General features: G+C 43.7%; 1 long non-coding RNA gene across 1 annotated transcript; it reads right to left on the bottom strand.

Annotated features, from left to right (window-relative positions):
* Positions 1 to 310: 310 nt before the first annotated feature.
* On the bottom strand, positions 311 to 10637 carry LOC125335968. The gene is made up of 3 exons (XR_007207600.1): positions 10016 to 10637; positions 4910 to 5005; positions 311 to 1311 (listed from the first exon to the last, which is right to left on the bottom strand). It is a non-coding gene; the product is annotated as an uncharacterized LOC125335968 (long non-coding RNA).
* Between the last annotated feature and the right edge of the window lie 583 nt (positions 10638 to 11220).

Below are 11220 nucleotides of genomic sequence, written 5' to 3'. Positions count from 1 at the left end.
GATGGCCATGTACCGGCCCGGCCCTGGCCGAGCAGGTCCCAGCCCAGACCCGGCCCGGACCGAGCAGGGCCCAGGCTGGGCCCACTGAGGCCCACATGGGCCGGGCCCAGTTACCTGTCCCAAGACCAGAAGCAAGAGAGGGCTTCCCGGGGTTTGTCCGTTCTTAAATGTGGACCACAGAGGCAGTCAAAATTTTAAGTGGCTTAAAAAATTGTCAATATTCAAACTAGCCAGTTGATAGGTTCTGTCAGGTCATGGAGGAAGCTGTAAGCACCTCTTTGCAAGAAATCACTTCCAGGGCTACGCTTGCTAACCCATGACAACCATGAACAAGCCTGAGAGCTGCAGGATGTGAATTTTAAGAGTCCATGTTTTAATTTTCAACTTTCAAGGCAGGCTGCATTTCTCTGTACATCTTTCAGTGCTTCATCTCCACCCAGGGTGGGAGCCGTTCACGAGGCACTGCTCTCCCCGCTCTCCAAGGGCATTAACTCATTGACAGCAGCATTGTAATTAGAGAAGGCTGAAAATCGCCCCCCTGGGCTGCCACCCTGTTAGGAAATATCCAGATGCTGTGTGTGGAAATGCCAACAGGGAGCTGCTTAGCCAAACCCGCAGAAATTGGCATAGTACTCTGTTGCTTTGGATCTTTGCTGTGATTCCATGTGAGGGTGAGCAAGGTTGGGAGACTGGAACAAGCTGCCAAATTCTTTCCACACCTCCTAAGCCAAAACTTAGTCTGAGGACTGGCCTGTGTTCCCAGCAGGGTACAAGCATAGAGAGTGCACCGTGCTCTTCACCACAGCAGACTGGGATCTGTCCTGCTCATAAGGGGCTGTGCCAGCACATCCCAGCCTAGCCGCTGGGATTCTGGTCCACTGTACTTAATTGAAACGCAAAATAGCATGATAGGGTTTTTAAATTTTGTTCCATGTCTGAGAATGATATGGGGAGAGCAGGAAGGATGATCCATACCCTGACAGTAAAAGAGTGGAGAAATGTTCTTAAGAACTATTCCCATGTATATTGTGGCATTAAACCTCCACCAGGGAGTGAGCAGAGCACCAAAGACAGGACTCTGTGGTTCCTCTCCTGCCACTGACTCCTTGCAGAGCCACGGGCCACTCAGTTAGGTCTCTGTGCTATAAAGATCATCCCCACTCTGGATAGCAGGTGACTACAGCTGTAAATCCAAATGCAGCCGTTTCATTGTGATGCTGGTTGTCATCCAGGACACTGCAATGTGAAAGGTGCTGTGGCAGCTGTGATGTATTTTTACGCATATTTTGTCTGGCAAGCAGTAAGTTAGTCCTAAATTAATGGGAGAAACATGAGCAGAATTAGAAATTACAGTAGAGGTGGCACCAAACTTGGGCTAAAACCATGGGAGGTCTCAAGCTAGAACCACCCTGAAGGAGAAGGGATATGTCACACTGCCACTAAAGGAGTGTCACTTAAAGATGTGTACGTGATGAACCAAGAGATATGTACTGCTGTGCTGGAGAGTTAAATACCTGAAGTGTTTTCTAGCTAAGTACTTTCTTCAGGATCACAGCTAATTGACATGCCTGTTTTTAGATCTATGGCAACATCTTTTATATCTTCTATGACTCCTTTTAAATCCTAGGAATCCTTTATAGAGCCTTTCATGCAAACAGATATGGCCAGAGTGAGTTTATGCAATATGCTCTGAAATCCAGAAGAGAGATTTTCTATTTTCCTTTTTATGTTTGGGGTTTTTTCCTCTATCTGTATCCCTGCTGTTTAGCAAGAAACGGTAGAGTTTGTCACGTAAAATTAAACCTACTTTTACTTACCAGGCACTGAAACACCAGGGCATTCGGGTATTCTTAGCTAGGGTATTCTTAGCTGTGTTTGGAAATGCACCTAAGATACTAGGTAAACACTACAAATGAGATGTAAATGGAATCAGAGAAACAGCTGCCACCTCTTTTGCTAGCAGATTAATTTTTTTCTGAGTCACAACAATTACATTTCGGCATGGCACACCCATCTGCAGTAGTTGCCACTGCTGCTTGTTGATGGGCTGGGGGGGCATCTCCCCAGCAGTGAATTTCGATTAATCTCAGCCCGTTTAAAATGCCCTGCAACACTTCCCCTGTCCCCCCGGGAATCCCTCTGGCTGGATGTACCTGCTGCACTCGGGATCGCAACGAGATGAGACAGGGGTGGGCAGATATTTACAGACTGAAGTTCCTGCACCAAATTTCTCCCGATCTCCAGCTTATTTCCCAGCACCATGGGCTCTGCCATGCATTTTTGAGCTTCCACTGTCCTCTAGTGGTGCTTTGTTTGCAAAAGGAAGATGCTCAGAGGACTGGAGCACCTGTGGAGGCAGGATGAGCTGGGGATGTTCACCTGGAGAAGAGAAGGCTCCGGGGAGACTTTAGAGCCCTTCCAGTGCCTAAAAGTACTCCAAGAGAGCTGGAAAAGGACTTTGAACAAGAGATGGAGTGACAGGAAGGGGGGGAATGGTTTTAAATTGACAGGGGGCAGGGTTAGATGGGATATTGGGTAGAAATTCTTCCCTGTGAGAGTGGGGAGGCCCTGGCACAGGTTGCCCAGAGAAGCTGTGGCTGCCCCATCCCTGGAAGTGTCCAAGGCCAGGCTGGAGCAGCTTGGGATAGCAGAAGGTGTCCCAGTCTAGCAAATGTAAAGCTTGAATGTGTGTCTCTGCCTCTTCTCCAAACCTTCTCTCCTGTAGTGGTTCCCAAGCCATCACTTTGAATATCCATATGTGCACCCCCGTGCAGACACCAGCACATCCACCCTTCCTGCTTTCCCTTCATTTCAGCAGGAGCAGTTATTTGGTTTTTTGACCAGCCTTTATTTTTTGAATTAGCCTGGATGTCAGCAGTAATATTTAGATGAAATTCAATGGGTTTATTTTTTGCCTCACAAAGGGGCTGCCAATGTGTGGGAGGCAGCTGGGTATTCAGCTGAGAGCTTTGCAACTGGGGTGCACAGGAGGAGGGATTGTACTTAAGATGTTGTCTGCGTGTAGCTTGCAAAATGCTTTAGGGCATTAGTGGGAAAAGATGTTTGCAAATATAAAATATTAACCAGCCTTTGTTTTTAATAAACTTGATTACTCCAAGGGAACAAATAACATTTGTTATAATGTGACTGTTTGTCCTATTTCCTGAGTTCATTTTATGAGTATGTCTTATCCCTCACCTGTAATAGGAGACCAGCTGAATATTTTATAAAATCAGTATTTCGGTAATATTCATATTACTGTATCAGTATTCCTACAGATGGTGCAATATATAACAAAATGAATAATTCTCAGAAAGCTATTTATTCAAGAAATCTAAGCCCAAAGTCCACAGAGACTCAGGTGCACACTTACCATTTCTCAGGGGAGTAATCGTATTGGATTCGATGTCAATATTTGCATGAGTGAATGTTAACAAGTTTAAGGCTTTTTTCTTCTCTGATGTCTATTTACATAATATAACAACCTTGAATTAATTGGATGACTGATTCTTTGAAAATCGTCTTTATTTCCTCCTTTGAGGTGCCTGTGGCTGAGCTGTGATTTGGGTTGGTTGGCTGTGATAGCTTAGCTGTGATCTTGCTGATTTGTAATGGGATAAACATACCAACACTTCTAATGAAAATTGTTGTGTGAGAGCGGCTTTTTGCATGGTTTTGGTTGGCTGGGTTTTGTTGTAAAAGCAGACATGGAGAGGAAGGTAAGCCAATCATTTGCCTTGTGTTGAACAAAGGATAAGGTGTTCTTCTCCCATCCTTTATCTGGCTTTCCCAGTGCACAGGCTCTGCAGTGGAGACATTCTCTCCCCATCTAGGCTTTGTATCCTACCTTAAGCCTTTATTATAGAACTTATCCTCTAGCAATAATGAATTTTTTATATTGGCTGTCTTTCTCTGAAATTCCTTTTCTTGAGTACTGGCAAGGAGTGAGATTCAGCAGTGTGACTGGAGGAGACTGGTTTAAGGATACAGTGATCCAAATGCTCATGGCAGTAAAAAAAAGCAGGAGGATATTGACATCATCTGACTTCCAGTACCTGAGGCTGCAGGTTTTTTAACTGCTTTAGGGTGCTCTAAACACAAACTGCTACTGAGCCATCACCTGCCCTGTACCAGTGCTGGCACCTGGGTGCTTGTGTGGGCAGTTCAGTCCAGCCCAGCCAGATGAAAAGCAATTAAAAATTAAAAATAAAATTTAAAAAAAAAAAAAACCAAAGTAGAAGCACTGGTGTTGTCTTGCACCAGGCAAGAAAAGACACCCAAATCAAGTGTCCTAAATCCCTTTCTGAAATGGCCTGAAGATCATAGTCAATGTAGGACCAAGACTCCCAACTTTGCATACTCTGAATTGTATCCAGGTCTGAACTTGGTGAGTGAACTGAGCAAAGTGAAGGCTGTGCGGCCCCTGTTCACTGCCGGTGATGTACCTATTATAGTTAATGATCAAGATCCTGCACTTCAGAGAAAGAGCTTAATTTAGCTCCTCAGACTTATCATCTGGAAGGGCCAATCCTTCTTTATTGTGAAGAGGAGCCTGGAGAGTTTAACCTCAGCAGGCTGCAGCAGTCCTTTTGAACCCCCACTGTGTCTGCATTGCCTCAACTGATGATTAGTTTACTTTTTTGGGTGTCTTTCTACAGTGCACTCCCTATTTGTAATGGAAATTATGTCCTTGGGAACTGCAACAAGTTCTTGCAAGACTGAATACCAGGAATGCAATGGAGATACCCAGCCACAGCACATCAACAGGTTCAAGAAAGGAAAAAAACAAGCTGTGCTACTCTGACCATGCTGTTTACCCTCCTGCACTGCTGTTTGCATGTGAATATGAGAGATATTTGTTATGCCCTTCAGCAAATATTGTTCTCGTCAATACTGACAGGTATATCACCTGTGGATTAACAGCACTCATCCTCTCTGGAATGATGTTTTCAGTTCTCACTGGAGAGCCTTCAAAAGGAAGTTCTTTTACCTCTGCAAGCAGCTTCTAAGAAGAGAAAAAGAGCACATGAGTTTTGATTTCAAACAAATTAATCTTTGGGTGTAAATCCACATTTCTGGAAAGGAATCTTGTCGTGAAAGTCCCCAGCTGTACTGCAGAAGGAGTGTCTCCTCTACGAAAATATAGATCTTTAAAATGTGCAATGGAATCTGACTCACTCGACGAGATGATGACCCCCAGGGGGGTGTCCCCCTGCACTAAGGATTGGTGTCTGTCTGAAGGGTCCATGGTATTTCTTACTTCAGCCTCCAAAATTGTCTTGAACACAAGAAGAAAAACACCCAGATATTTCAGTGTTAAATGCAGACCTGTGTTTTCAGTTTTCTTATTTGCACTTTTCATGCTGCATTTCAAGGAGAATTAAATATGAAATATATCTTGTTATTTAGCCAACACTTTAATGTGCCACCCTTAGCAGCAAAATACTGCTCAGGAGAGTGCTCACCTGCATGTGTGTGTGAACTTTCGTCCAATGTCTATAGATGGGGAGGTAGTTTAGGAGGAATAACAGTAATTTCCCTCACAGTTTCATTCCAGTGGTTTATTTCTCCAGCTTATGCCATAAGCTTCTTCAGGGGAATCTGAAGAGCCAGATTTATAAAGAGAATGGATAATTTCATTGCAAAAAGACAAAACTAGCATTATGCATGTTAAGTTAAGGGTAAACAAATCTCATGCTTCAGGGCACAAAATGATTTCCTATTGGGCTCAGGAAAGATGTTTTTCTTCATGTAAAGCATTGTATGGTTGGCTAGACATATTGCTAAGAGGTTTATTTATTCTGTTGCCCTCTGAAGCATCAGTTTAGGAGGCTTCATTTTAGGTTGTGCTAGAGGCAGAATGCCAGACGTTGTTATAATTTTACTTAGCATGGAGAGCCTGCTCTATAAACTTCCTGCTCCAGCAGACCTGTGGTGCCCTGCAGTAGAGTCCATCCAAAGCAGCCCAGGCTCTCCAACCACCTTACCCAGTATCAGTGGGACCAAATGAGGGTAGAGCTGCTACTTCCTTGTACTCAGAAAAAAACCAACGTAGGATTAATCTAATTTCCATCCTGTAATACTTATCTGCTGCTTCCATGGTGCAAGCAGTCACTGTAGTGATGTGATTCTCAGGATATGCTCTCAGGGCAGTGGAAATCAGCCACTCTCCGGAGTCTGCCTGCCAGTAAAACTGAAATACCCCACAAAAAAAACACATCCCAGGGAAGGAGCAAGCAACGTTGTGAGACAACCTTTCAGCTGAGGGCAGGGAGCCTCCCTGTCTGCATCCTGCCTGCTCTGTGCAGGGAAAGTGCCTGTGGCTGCTGCCCGAGAACACCTCCACACTGCCTGGATCCAGGCTCTGCCCATCCTCCCGTTCCAGCAGTAATTCAGCCTGTTACTTCAGCACAAAGAGCAGCAGACATGAAAGCAACTTTGAAAGTCCCCACAACAACTGCCTTTGTATTTGATGCTTGGAGTCAGGTTCCCTTAAGGAAATGGAAAGAGAGAGAAATAACTTCTAACAGCCTTGGTAGATTTTCTTATTAGTGGAAAGCCTATGTAATTTGGTAGAAACAGAAAGAATCCAAATCTGTGAATCCAGTGAAAGCCACAGGAACTTAGGTGTATGCATTTGGGAAATTCACTGACAGGAAAGGGAAGGCTTTCAGTTAAAACATTCCAATACACCATCTGAGCTCAAATTCAGTTAATGTGTTTGTCGTGCTTGTTTTGTAAAGCCACCTCTTCTCTCTGTGACTGTATCTTGCATCTGTAAAATAAGGGTGACAACCACCACTTTTTCTCAATTTAGAATGCAAGCTGCTATGGCCTGGAGTAGGTGCTTTATACAGAGTTTAACACAATATTTAATATAAATAGTCACAGTGCTTTCCAGACAGAAATTATTTTATTGTGAATAAGGCTGAAACATTTTTTTCCCATTTGAAATGTCTGGGGTCATCTTGTTGTCTGTCATTTCCTCCTCTCTCTAGCCTGACTTATGTTTTTGAAAGCTCTGACAGTTCCATGAGTTAATTGCAACCGTCATACTGGGTGCATCTATTTTATAATGAATTAATCTGCTGGGTGAGGGGAGCTCTGTCTGTAGGTCACTGGCATTTTGTTTGGGTGACAGATGACAAGTCTGACAGGTGTGTGTGTCTCAGGGTCTGTAATGGTGAGGATCAGTCATGTCGAGTTGTAATTGCATCCTTTGAGATCAAGCCACCCTTCACAAGGGAGCCAGGGAGGTCTCTGCTCACTGGGATCTCATGGCTGTGGTTCTGCAGCTCAGCCAAGGCTCTCTCTGCTCTGCCAGCTCAGGGTACAGCTGTGTGACAGCTGGAGCAGGGGACACAGCTCTGAGCTTCTTCAGGTGGAAAACAAACTCAAGCTTCACTGCTGGTTTTCTGTGTACAAGCTGAGGTGGTGATGGGACATCACCCCTTGTAGCCTGGTGGAAAAAATTTCATTTTCCACATCTTCACTACCCCTACAGGAGTCTGCAGGAAGAGATCTGGTTTTTCTGGGCACTGGAGGAAGAAGAGATGAGGTCCTTTGGCATGAGGATGCTGCAGAATGTTTCCTCATGCAGATAATGTCTGGGAGATTTAAGACTGTTTCTAAATGTCTGCCTCATTTTGCTACACAGCAGAATTGGGGTGACTTGGAACTGGAAAAGATTTGGTTTGAGAATGGGAAGTACAACTGCAGGTAACAGGATTTACATGCTATGAAGGGAGGTGGCCATGATACAAGATCAACAGCTGCTTTACTGGGAGGCTGCTGGTGGCTGGAAGAGGCGCCTTGCTTGAAGGTTATATGGGTTACCTTTTTTATTTGAAACATATGTATATCCTCTGTTAGGCACTTCTGGTATCATAAAACTACTTTTTTTTTTTTAACAAGGTAAAAAGCTATAATTTCCTGAAATTTAAAACTTCTGAAGAGCAGCAGATTGCAATTTCAGGGGCACCTTGTCCTTAATAGAGACAAATACTGCATCTCCATTGGGAATTGCTCTTCAAATTAGAAATTCAAGCCTTAATCTCTCAATCAAACAGCACTAAATAAAAACAGCATTTAACTTTTGCTGTCACTCTTCCTTGAAATAGAAGATGAAAAGAAGAAACTGTGCTGTTGGAGCCTCCTCTAGAAATTCCACATTACTTTGTCAAAGCCTTTTAATGTTGCAACACAAGCTTCTGAATTGCAAATAGCTGGGCTTAGAAGTAATTAAAGAATTCCTACAATACTCCAACCATGTGCAAAAATGTTACTTTTGCACATGCTGCTGAGATAAGGAGGAAATTGGGGGGTAGAAGACAAGGTCATCCTTGGAGGAGTTTTATTATCCCTTGAGGCCAGAACTGGAACATCCTTCAGCACAGTGTGAAATAATCACAAATAAAAAATAGTTCCTGTCCAGTGTGGACATTGCCATCCTCACTGACAACGGGACATGGGAGAATTCCAGTTGTCAGGTTATAGGTGGGAAAATGAGGCATGTGGCAAACTCCTGACAAGCGTCTGTAGCAAGAGTCATTCTTTCCTCATGGAATTTACCAGCACGTTAATCACAAGATCTGTTTTGTTGCTTCCGCTTGGGGCACAACTCTTCTGTAAAAAAATGGGTAATATGTAGCCTCCAGAAAATTGGCTTCCAGTATAGAGGATTAAAAGTGTCCATCAGTAGGTGTCTCTATGTAATTGATGTCTAGGAAAACCTTTTAATCACTTGTGGAAACCCATAAATTTACCTCATTTTTATCTCACCTTTCTCTTTGCTCCTAGGCTGGACTCCATAGCAAAACCTGCCAGTCAAAATTCTCACAGCAGCCGCTGTGAGCTCACTGGGGGTCAGGTTTTCCAAGCAGGCCCCTCTCATTTTGAGGCCACACGTTCTGCCTTTACTCATAGTCAGAGCTTAGTAGCTCCTGCTCAGGAAAACACAGTAATGTCTTCTCCACGGTGGTAGAATGAGGCCATAACTGCAGCAGATGTGCCCAGCAGGAAACAACTTCAGTGCATGGAAATATCAGAAACATAGATGAGTAACAGCAGCCCTGGTTAGAGCTCTGCAGCTCCAGCTGCTGCCAAAGTTCCTGCAGCTTTGCCAGAGCAGAGTAAGTTAAATCAGCTCTGCCTCGGAGTTTCTTTGTGCCATAAATCAGGGAGGCACTTGGAGACATGCAGAAGCAAGGGCTGCTGTAAACTTGTCTGCCTTCAGCACAGCTTGGATAGACGAGAAAACTGACATTTTTTCCATTATTATGCAATGCTGTTCTGGATGGTTTTTGCACAGAATTGGTTCTGTATGCAGGAAAAATCAGCTCTGAGATGCAAATGTCTCCCAGTGTAAGAATTTACCTGAAGCAGGAGGGAAACCATTAGGTCAGGAACAAGCCCTGTCTTTTTCTTCTGCCAAATTTTGATGATAAAGGCTTCTTTCAGGAGATGTCAAACCAATTTGACTTCATTTTGCAAACATAAGGAGACTGCTCAGTGTGTGATAGGAGTTGTCTGGAAAATGCTGTTCCAGGAGGATTAGAAAGCATCGAGCAGCCGTGCCAGGTGGCACATTCAGGGGACATTTGCTGCCTGCTAATGTGGAGGGCTTGAGGAGTCCATCCCAGGCATGCAGACGTTTGCAGCTCAGCACTGGGCTCTGTGTGGAAAGCTTGGTTTCTTGTGGGTTTTGGTATTTTTTTCATGTTTCCCTTCAGTTTAAAAAACAATGAACAAAACAAATGGGTTTGAAATACTTATCATGGGATCAGCACTATAAGGAGCAGTACAGGCAGATTTTTAGTAATAAAAGGCTTTCACACAAAGAGTGTGACTGATGCCAGGTAAAATCCACTCTCCAGACTTCCAGTCAGGGACAGGGTGAGTTCCCCAAACCCATACATCCAATCAAAATGGGGAACATGCAAATTTATTTACTTTTTTAAGATGTCTTCATGGGTGAAGTCAAACCTCACTGTATTGCTGAGGTGAGAGTCCTTACCTCGGGTCCATCTTTAAGCTCCCTGGAGCAGGACTGGCCTCAGCAGGGACACAGCTTCTGAATTCCTCCTCCAACAAGTGTATTTATTGATTTCTTCTTTTCCTTAACATGATTTTAAAAGAGCCTTCAGGGAAGAAGCTGTTAAATTCTTCCCACTGAAGGAACTCTCTTCTAGTTTGTAACTACCCACAGTAAGAGCTGTTCCTTGTAAGCACAGAGAGCTTAAATTAGTGTGGTTTGGATCCTTCTGGGGTTCGCACATCATCAAAAGCATTTCTTCTGTGCTCTAATTCTTTTTCAGTGTCAGCACCCAGAAGAGATGGCATAGCTGCAGGCCATGTGATGGGCTCTGTGGGCAGACATAGAGCATCTTTTGTTTTGTTACTGGCAAGCAGAATGAAGTTGAGATTTGATTTCCAAAATGGAAAAGTTGATGGCTTGTCTGAAGATTTATGAAACAAAGCACTCCAAAGAAAAATTGAATGGCTCCTTTGGTCATTTCTTCCTGAATGTTCATTCACTTGACTCTTGCTGTGGTAATCACCCTTGGAAGTGCTCTGTTACCTTCACAGTGTCTTCAGAAATCCTGGTGCTGCTCGTGAGAGCCTTGAGGTGTTTTTGGGGAATGGGAGAGTTGTCCTTGTTTCCCCCCTGTGCCAGCAGCTGCCAAACAAACTTCACACAAAGAGCTTTTACAAGATCAGGAGGAATTCTTTGTCAGTGGCAATGAATTGAAGAAAAACAGTCCCAAAAAGAGCCTTTCATCAGAACTCCCTCTTACTCTGCTGGTTTGGGGCAGAGAAATCAGAGCTTGGATGTTCTGGCTGGAGGCATGGAAATTTATTACATCTGCCATCTACTGTGACTGCAATTTTCTGGGAGTCTGCTGTGTGCTGCAAACAGCTCCATCTTGGTTTTGCTCCAAATGTATTAAAAGAAACCCACTGTGCTTTGTCATTGTATTTACTCCTGCATCTCACAATCTAAAAATAACTTAAGCTGAAAGGATATGAATTTTGTTTGTGCATGGAAAAAAAACCCCAAGAAACGACAGAATGGTTTCAACTACTGTGATTTCAGGGAAACAAGGACGACAATAACTTAGAAAGTTAGTCTGCCTATGTTATCGATGGGTTCAAGAAGTGTTTAAAGCAGTGAAATTTAAAGCCATTTTTTCCATCACTTACACCTAATCAAGTGAAGTC

The sequence above is a fragment of the Corvus hawaiiensis genome, chromosome 19 (assembly GCF_020740725.1).
Source record: "Corvus hawaiiensis isolate bCorHaw1 chromosome 19, bCorHaw1.pri.cur, whole genome shotgun sequence".
Lineage (NCBI taxonomy): Eukaryota > Metazoa > Chordata > Aves > Passeriformes > Corvidae > Corvus > Corvus hawaiiensis.
This window is presented reverse-complemented; position numbering and strand designations above follow the sequence as displayed.